The sequence below is a fragment of the Octopus bimaculoides genome, chromosome 11 (assembly GCF_001194135.2).
Source record: "Octopus bimaculoides isolate UCB-OBI-ISO-001 chromosome 11, ASM119413v2, whole genome shotgun sequence".
NCBI classification, from domain to species: Eukaryota; Metazoa; Mollusca; class Cephalopoda; order Octopoda; family Octopodidae; genus Octopus; species Octopus bimaculoides.
The window spans coordinates 36,720,667-36,730,198 of NC_068991.1; the positions used below are offsets into that span (position 1 = coordinate 36,720,667).

A 9,532-nucleotide genomic window follows, 5' to 3' on the forward strand; every position below is an offset into this window, starting at 1 on the left:
ATATATGGAAAATTATAGAGAAAAATAAACTTCAAACAAAATCTCATTCCCGTTAGAAACATTGCTCGAGCAAGAATATAATATTTTATTTTCGGAAAAGATGAGTGAGCCGAAACAACAAAACGTTATGGTAGGAATTTGAAATCTTTTTATTTATTTTTACTGCAATAATGTCTCTGAGAACGCAATGCGTATCGCATCATCACATTTTAAACAGAAGAAGTGTTTAGTGAGTTGCAAGTCAACTTCTTTCAACTATATGTGTGGTAGAGAGGGCTAGAAATTATCATCAGTTCTACATGATCTAAGCTTAGGTGGTGGTAGAATCACTTGATCTCATTCGTTACAAACCCGATATTAAATCTGAATTTTGCATCTTTTTACGAGATGTCATATCGAGAGCCGAGTTTGCCATTACGTTGCCTTTTCATTGTTAAAATGTCCTATCGTAGTACTTTCGAACGTTTATTATAAAATCAGGTGTTAATCGATGAACTAGTTCCAGTCAACGTTAGAAGTCCATTTTTTGCTTCATTATATTTGTATGTGTATGAGTAGAAATGTTATGTGTGTGTTTGTGTTCTGTGTGTAGATAGTCTATGCCTATGACCTACGTTCGATGTTTGTCTTTATTTCATTTACTCCGTTAGCAACGTTGAGATAGGCTTCAGTATAACATCTATTCAGTACAGTACCATACAGGTGAACTTCTTCATGAATGTTTCTGAAGATGAATAAAGGATAAATAATCTACTTTATCGTCTTAGTGGGTGCAATGAATATCAATCCTTCGACATAGGCACACACATAGATATTCTGTGTTTATATGTGTGTGACTCTGTCTGTGTGTGTGTATGATTATACGTATTTTTACATTATATCTATTTTTTGCTTTTGTTTATATTTTTATTTTATCGTTTGTTTATTTGTTTCTGTTATTTTTATTATTTCAGTATCGATGGAATGTGTACTGAATTTCGGTGGGGTGAAATGTTTATTTTAAGAAGCCGAACAGATCAACAATGTCATAGCAGACGATCTAAAACTGGGTGTAATAGGAGGTAGAAGAGGAGGGTGTGCGTAGGTGGCTGTAAGTGGGGGAGAAAGAGAATTCTACATTCCAAATGTAACTTTAACTATAAAGAAGTACGCCAACAAACAGGGGTTGCCACTTAACCACTTACATTGGCAATGAATTGAAGACAAGTATATTTGGCTTAGATATCCCTAGGTAGATGAGTAATGAGGGTGTCGGAATACTAATTAAAGGGCCGAAAATTTATACCCAGTAACCAACGTCGTGATGGGTCCGTTGAAAAGCACACTGAGTCCTAAAACTCTTCACTAAATCCAGCATGTTGACTCTATGCTTAACAAATGTTCAAAAATGTAAGTAGGTTTAAAGATTAAGTAGTCATAATCCTGGTTACATATTTGAACAATTTTTTTAACAATTTTTAAGTGTTTGACATTGAAATAGCCACATTTTATCATTTGGGTGTACATAGTCACTGGGTGATAAGCTCCCGACAAGTTGTGATTGCAATACGATTTCCATTCCTTCGAGGACCATTTCATTTAAATTGCTACTCGTAAACTTTATTTCTAGTTGAAAGGACTAATACTGCTCTCTAATTTAGGAAAGATGGAACAATACGATTGAACAACTGGTAAACAATGCAAAAAGGTAGAATATACTATGCAGCATAGGATGAGATTATGCAGGGAGACTGATTATCCACATTGCAGAATGTATCAATTGCCTACTGAATCGAGATATCAATTCTATTTTTAGATAACAATAGAGAGTACTCAAATGCCACCAAACGTAGTTAAATATTTTGACATCCTTCAAACAGGGCAGAGATTTTTAGACAAGCAAGAGAAAAACTACTATCCAACATTAAGTATCGTTTTCTTCATTGTAAATATCTTTTACTATCAGTAGATGCCACTATCATCTGAATACATGAAGTTAACAGTTTTATATCGTCACATCTGTAATTATTTATATGACCGCTTTATACATAGTTAACTGAAACCATAACCGTCACATGAAAGCAAATATGACGTACTAGCATATACCATGGTTTTTTTAATGGATTTATGTGCCTAAGAAAGATGGTTCATATCTTGAGATCCAGACATTTCCGAAATAACACCATTCGCCTCCTAATCCAGGCCGATTTCGATATTTGTACACCTTGTATTTGGACAAAATGGGCACAAAAGTGTGTGTCTCAGAATTTTTGCTTTACAGGTGACTACTACATCTCTATCAAGTGAACTGGGATCATTGAGTCAAGGACATTACTCCATGGCAAAACCAGGCCATGTCCGTTTATGCTACTCCGGTTACAGTCATATTAGTCGGAAATGAGTTGTTGAGGGAAGATTTTTCTGTTATTTGTGTTTCTTTGATCGTGATTTTGTACAACATTTTGATAATTTTCTTTCGACATCGTGCACAATATTTTGAGTAGATTCTATGATGAGTAGGTGGATGGTACCGTGTGGTACTGTTCTGTGAAGGCCTTGTGTGTTTGTTCGTTTAAATAAACCATTATGTTATTGTTTTTGTTTATAGATGTGAAGTTTGTGGTGATTTTTAAGTTATGCTGATAGTGATGTTGTTGAAAGTGTTTTTGTTAGTTTTGTGTTTGTTGTAGTGTCACTGATGTCATAGTGTTAATGTGTAGTCGGTTGGTGATCACCCTACCTCACCTTCAGACATTTTGACCATCAGCATAGGCTTTTCATTTGTTTTTCATTTTATGCTTACCCGCGTCTTTTGACTTGGATTTCTTATTTCGCGCTCGTTGCACAAAAGATAGCAAAGAGATATATGTTTCCGAGTGTTGGTGATTTGCTGTTTTTATGTAGTGTTGGTTGATGTTGTTGTTGGTGTTGTTGCTTTTGTTTATCCTAACGTTGGTTTATGCTATGTTGGTAGCTGCTGTTGATCTTAATGTTCTCGCTATTCCTTTTCATTTCCTAAATTTATTCTCTTTCCCATTTTCATTCCTCTGATTCATTCTTTTCTTTATACATTGATCTGTTTCACTTTACTATTATCTCTTTCACTTGTTCGTATATTACTCATTTCACTAAATCCATTGTTCCATTTAATTTTTATTTCACCCTTTCAATGAACTGAGACATTTTCACTGATATTTCATTCTCCTTTCACTTCATTTTCTTCTTTCATTTAATTATACCATTATTTAGATATTAATATTCCTCTCTTTGCTCATTTTTCACGCGCCTAATTCAGTTCTTTCTCTATTCATTATCAGCTTTCACTCGGCATATTACTTCATTCCCTCTGTATACGTTTTTTTTTTCTTTTACACTTATTCCATTTCCTATTTTACTAATCTTCAATTCTCTCATTCCCCACCTTATTCATTCTTACATTTTATTCGGCTATTAATTCATTCCTCTATTATCTTGATCGTCTGTTTATTTTGTTAGTTTCCCTAACAATCTTACAAGTCTAGTCGAGTGTTATCATCTAAGCTCCAATGTCCTCAATGCTAATCCTTCAAAAGTCCCTTTCTGCAGACGTCTTGACATTCATACTAAACGATAGTAGCTGGAAGGAAACCTTGACTGGGATTAACAGTAAATCTTTTAGAATATTCAATGAGTTTTTCATTATTTGAACTTGTTACCCTCTTTCTCGATACTATTTTATAGTAGAAATTTTTATGCCTGTATTTGTAAGTCTGTCAGACTTCTTACGTCAACCTTTTATTTCATATAAATACATATGCTTGAATATACAGAGAGGAAACAGAGTACTCAATACAGATAGTAGAGTTAATTTGTTTGGAGATGATGGACCACTCAATCGTTACACAGAGCTTCTTGCGATGTGCACTAAATACTTCTGACAAAACGATATGTTTTATCACCTGACGGATCGCATATGCTGATCACCTGATTCGTTGGAGTAAACCATCAGATTATAACGAACATACGTATATACTTACATATATGCGTGTGTGTATATTATGTAATGCATATATATATATATATATATATACATATATGAGAATCTACTTTTCAATTACGAGTCCATCCGGCGGGCTTGTACAGAGCATCCCTTTGTCTAATGTCATTCACGTCTTCTAACTACTCGCTCATGTTTACATTTACATACACACACACACACACACACACACACACACACACACTAGTATGAATATCTAGATACTCTGACCCCAATAAAATAAAATTGACTTTATCCAATATGGATAATTATTCAATATTTTAATTCGTCTGTCTTCGATCTCACAAATGTTTAAAGAGAGGCATTAAATTCGATCGAGTAAAACATTGAATTTCTCTGATAATGGAATGGATGAGACTATTTTAACAAGGTTTTGATTTATCTCAATGACCCGATCTCAAATTTATGCAGGGATCAGGACATTTTCTTCAGCGCTAGCGACAGCACCAGAGTGATTCTATATGGTCGCCTGAACTACAAAAAGTATCAACCCAATCTCACTCAGTCCCTACTTATTGTTTAGGAACCTATCCAACCTATAGTTTTAGAAAAGGTACATAGACAGTTGTAGTCATTGTACATCTACCTAAAAACGCCAAATTGGTCACCTCTGCAATACATTAGTTCATAGGTTAGGTCTATCCAACTCGAGATGATCTAGAGCTGTCATTCTCAGACAAAAGGAAATATCCGAAACGTTACACCCTTCACAGCTAATAAACTTTATCACTATTAATTATGGTTTCCCGTATTGTTATTGGTGCCATGAAATAAAAGAAACTTACTCTAAGCATAAAGCGATATCGTTGATTTATCTCACCAAGTATTTGCATACTAATTTGCTCAACACGGTTTAACTACTGATTTCCAAAACGACAGCAGACCTTCATGCTTATAATAGAAACTTTCGGTGTCTTTTTCCATATTCATTAGTCAGACGAGTTTAGGAAGGCCTCATGTGTTTGCTTTTTTTTACTTTTGTTCTTTTTTTATCCTCCGTATATGATTACCTTAATGCCGTTGATGTTGACGTTGAATTTCTGTGAAACAGTTGCGGAGGAAAGACGTGAAGCAGTGTTTATGTGAGATCTTGATATGAGACACAGAAAAAATGATAAGAGGAAAAGAGGAAACGAGTACATTCAGTACACGTAAAGAGGGTGTCAGGGACTATTATAGTAACACTTAGATGGAACAAATAAGATACAGCTTGACTGTAAGTTCGTGCACATGCTACGTTTATAAGTGTATGTATGTGTGATTTAAGAGGATTTACGCGGAAATAGACAAATCTACCTCAAAAGTATCATCTGGGATGTGTGAGAGTACTTAAAATATGGGTTGTAGTTGAAGTTATTAGAAGTCAGCAGCTGATCGGAGGAGAAATATATGTTTTTATTTATTTATTTATTTTTTTTCACCGAAAAAGAAGTTTATTCATATTCATATTATGCTACAATTTCAAGGGTAGCATTCAAGCGGCTTTGGAGTGTTTATTCTGGGTGATAGTCATGTCCAGGAAGACTACAGTGTGAAACTGTTTCTTGACGTTTAAAACAATTGAGTTTTGGTACTGTTGACGTAGACTAATGATCTATTTGTCACTTTTCTCCATACAATCCAGAATATAAAGTGTTTTATTCCCTCCACCTCCACGAAGAAAAGCCATCCACAAAATAGACAGCTTCTGACATAAAAGCAAAAGAAATATTCTCCAAAAGATTCTAAAAAAATTAACATAGATTGTATACCACCAAGGTATAATTGATTTACAGATTGGATATATTAATGTGGCAATTTTAGTGGTAGATGGATTTGGTAAGCCCAGATCATGCCTTTTGCCCTTTCTGGAAAATTAGTTGAGAAAGACTAGTAATGTAAAATAAGGGGAACACCTATACAAAGAGTCAAGCTTCTGAAAATGATTGTACTATTATTGTACTATAAGGTCCAGTGTCGAAAACAGTGGGAATAACGTATAGTAATTAGAAGAAAACTGACAAAAATAATTATCAATACTTACAAATTCTCTCTCCATCATATAATTATTGCATGATAAGTAATTCTATGGAAAATGTAAATTTTGACGAGAAAACAAAGAAAACTTTGGTTTTTGCTTGGAATTTATTTCTCAATTAGTCAAAGTAGATTTTATTTATTTATGCATACATCTTGTATGTTTGTACAACTTTCTGTACAATTAAAGAGTGGGTGATTCTGCAAAATACCAATGCAGTGATGTTGCCAAGCAATCAATAAATGTGACATGAACATTGGTGTTGTTATGTATTATTTTCCTAATTCTTATAAATATACAACCTGTCAATCACTAAATTTACGATCGCTTACTCTGAATAACTAAGCTGTATGTACATACATAATATGAATGTGTGTGTATATATATATATATATATATATATACATACTATAACAATACTATATACAAATAAATATTATTAACTATTTATCAAAAACAATAAGATTAAACAATCATATATATATATAGCTGCCCCGGTGGCACAATCGGTTAGCGCGCCGTACTTATAGACAGTACCTTCCTTGTGTTTCAAACCACAAGACAGAAGTTATGCGGAGGTTGTGAGTTCGAGCCTCACCCGGGGCACAATTTTTTTAATGGCGGTGCCCCAGTATGACCACAGCTCATGAGCTGAAACTAGATAAAATGATTTTAAAAATGAATATTTAGTGACAATTTACAAAAATACAGAAGACGAAGACAGGTGTGTATATATATATTCTTTTATTTGTTTCAGTCATTTCACTGCGATCATGTTGGAGCACCGCCTTTAGTTGAAGAAATCAACCCCAGAACTTATTATTTGTAAGTCTAGTACTTATTCTATCGGTCTCTTTTGTCGAACGCCTAGGGTACGGGACATAAACACACCAACATCGGTTGTCAAGTGATGGTGGGGACAAACGCAGCCACACAAATACATACATAGGCTCGAAAGGTAAAAGACTTTTTAATTTTCCCGAGCGTTAGACTAATACATTTGCTCGATGTTCATACATCTGCCTTCCTCTTTTGTTTTTCTATAAATTTCAACTCAGAAGGATTTGGTCGGCCCGAGGCTATAGTTGAAAACACTTGCCCAAGGTGCCACGTAGTGGGACTGAACCCGGAACCATTGGTTGGAATGCAAACTTCTTATCACACAGCCACTTCGTAATGTGTTATTATTTTCATTTTAGTAGCCAGATTAATAGCGATACCTCACAGAAGTATTCTAATTCATATGGAGTTGCCCTGCAGCATCAGCGGCCTTACAATGGCGATTATTTTCAACAATATGCTTGACGACAGCCCGAAGGCATTGTCAGAGAGAGCTCAGGTCGACCTAAGCGGGATGCTGTTGATTCCTTTCCTTTGCTGGTGAGTTATACAACCATTTTGTTAACTATGGCAATAGAAATTTAGTGCAGTCATATGCTGGCGAAGTCCAGCTTCAGATTGACACACAATACGCCCTACTTGGATATCAGGCTTTTGCTTCTGAAGTTCCTGGTAAGTCCGCACACATAAAATGGCATAATGGGGGAGGGGCTATTATTTTTTTCTTAAGATGCACACCTGTGTGCGTGTGTGTGTGTGTATTATACCATATTATATTATATTATATTACAGTATATGATATTATGTTATATTACATACATTAAACGCAGGCGTGGGTGTATGGTAAGACGCTTGCTTCCCAACAATATTGTTCCGGGAAAAGTCATACATCGTGGCACCTTCAGCTAGTGTCTTCTACTATAGCATCGGGCTGACTAAAGCCTTGTGAGTGAATTTGGTAGACGGAAAATATATATTTATATATATTTGTGTAATACAGTTCTATATTTAAGAGATGAGGAATTATTTACATTATTTACATTATTTACATTTGACGGATATTTCTCCTCATCTTGTTTGTTGTTAACAACAAACAAGATGAGGAGAAATATCCGTCAAATGTAAATAATGTAAATAATGTATATATTTGTGTGTGTGTGTGTGTGTGTGTGTGTGTGTGTGTGTGTGTGTGTAGTGTGTGTGTGTGTGTGTGTGTGTGTTTGTTTGTACCCCCGCTATCGCTTGACAACTGATGCTAGTGTATTTATGTCACCGTAACTTACCAGTTTGGCAAACGAAACCGATAGAATAAGTACTAGGCTTACAAAAAATAAGTCCTGGGGTCGATTTCTTCAACTCAAACCCTTTGAGGCGATGCGGTGCTCCAGCATGCCGCAGGCAAATGATTGAAACAAGTATAAGAATAATCGAAAAGAATAAACCTTCTTAAGTTCAATAATGGTTATTGATGACGATAGTGTTTTAATGTCTTGAAACATTGATGGGCTTGTTACTTCAAAACCATTTGGGATTAATGAAGAAATATGCAAAATCATTGATAAAATGATTAAATTCAGAGAGTTGTGTTTCCGAAATAATATGCTTGAGTAAAAAAGAAAAAAGTCTGTTCCCTATACACAGATACGTAAAGACATGCGTAGACACGTGGTAATATAAGAAGATATTAATCAGAACCTTCAGATTGCAATGATTCCTTACATTTAAATGTAGTTGACATTAAAGAAAAGAGAAAGAACCTTTTTATTGTTGCCATTTTGGGTTCATTTTCCCTCCAGAATGAAGAGCATTTTATTAATGCGAAAGCTTTCTTAAAATATATTCGAGTTCTATTTTGGTTTCAAATTTTGGCACAAGGGTAGCAATTTCTGAGGAGGGGCAAACCGATTACAACAACCCTATTGCTCAACTTGTATTTATTTTATCGATCCGAAAGGATGAAAGCAAAGTTAACCCTGGTGGCATTTGTACCCAGAACGTAAAGTCAAAAGTAATGCTGTTAAAGATTCTATTCGACGCAGTAACAATTCTGGCAGCTTGCCGCCTTTATTGGAGGTTTATATTGACACTAGTATTAAGTAATACTTCTAGCGTTCGTAAAAGAAGTCAGAAGAATATGATTTCATTCTATAAATCAGGAGCTGACATAGGAAAAGAGGTAGAAGGCTTTGTGATAGTTAATCAGGTCACTTTATGCTAAAATCTTTCAGGTTCAACGTTGCCTTTAAAGCAGTTGGAATTGGTCACATTTGTACTAGTGAATAAGTAGAATCAATACAATCGATCATACACTTCCACTAATTTGTTGTCTAATGACACTGTTATATCCAAAATTAAATCTAACATGAAGAGCAGGCTGCTAAATATATAGAGACAGAGAAAGTTGCAGATATTCATAAACACCGGTGACTAGCCAGTTAGAGAGAGAGAGAGAGAGAGAAATATATCAGAAAAGTGAAATGGAGAGACGCATGGGAAGCTAGCTAGATAGAGGTATCAACGAAGAGAAGACGTATGGGAAGCTAGCTGGATAGAGGTATCAACGAAGAGAAGACGTATGGGAAGCTAGCTGGATAGAGGTATCAACGAAGAGAAGACGTATGGGAAGCTAGCTGGATAGAGGTATCAACGAAGAGAAGACG

General features: G+C 35.1%; 1 non-coding gene across 1 annotated transcript; it reads left to right on the plus strand.

The window, feature by feature from the left end:
* Window positions 1-6,523: 6,523 nt before the first annotated feature.
* On the plus strand, window positions 6,524-6,638 carry Trnai-uau (transfer RNA isoleucine (anticodon UAU)). Its single transcript has 2 exons — window positions 6,524-6,561; window positions 6,603-6,638. It is a non-coding gene; the product is annotated as a tRNA-Ile (tRNA).
* The last annotated feature ends 2,894 nt before the right edge of the window (window positions 6,639-9,532 follow it).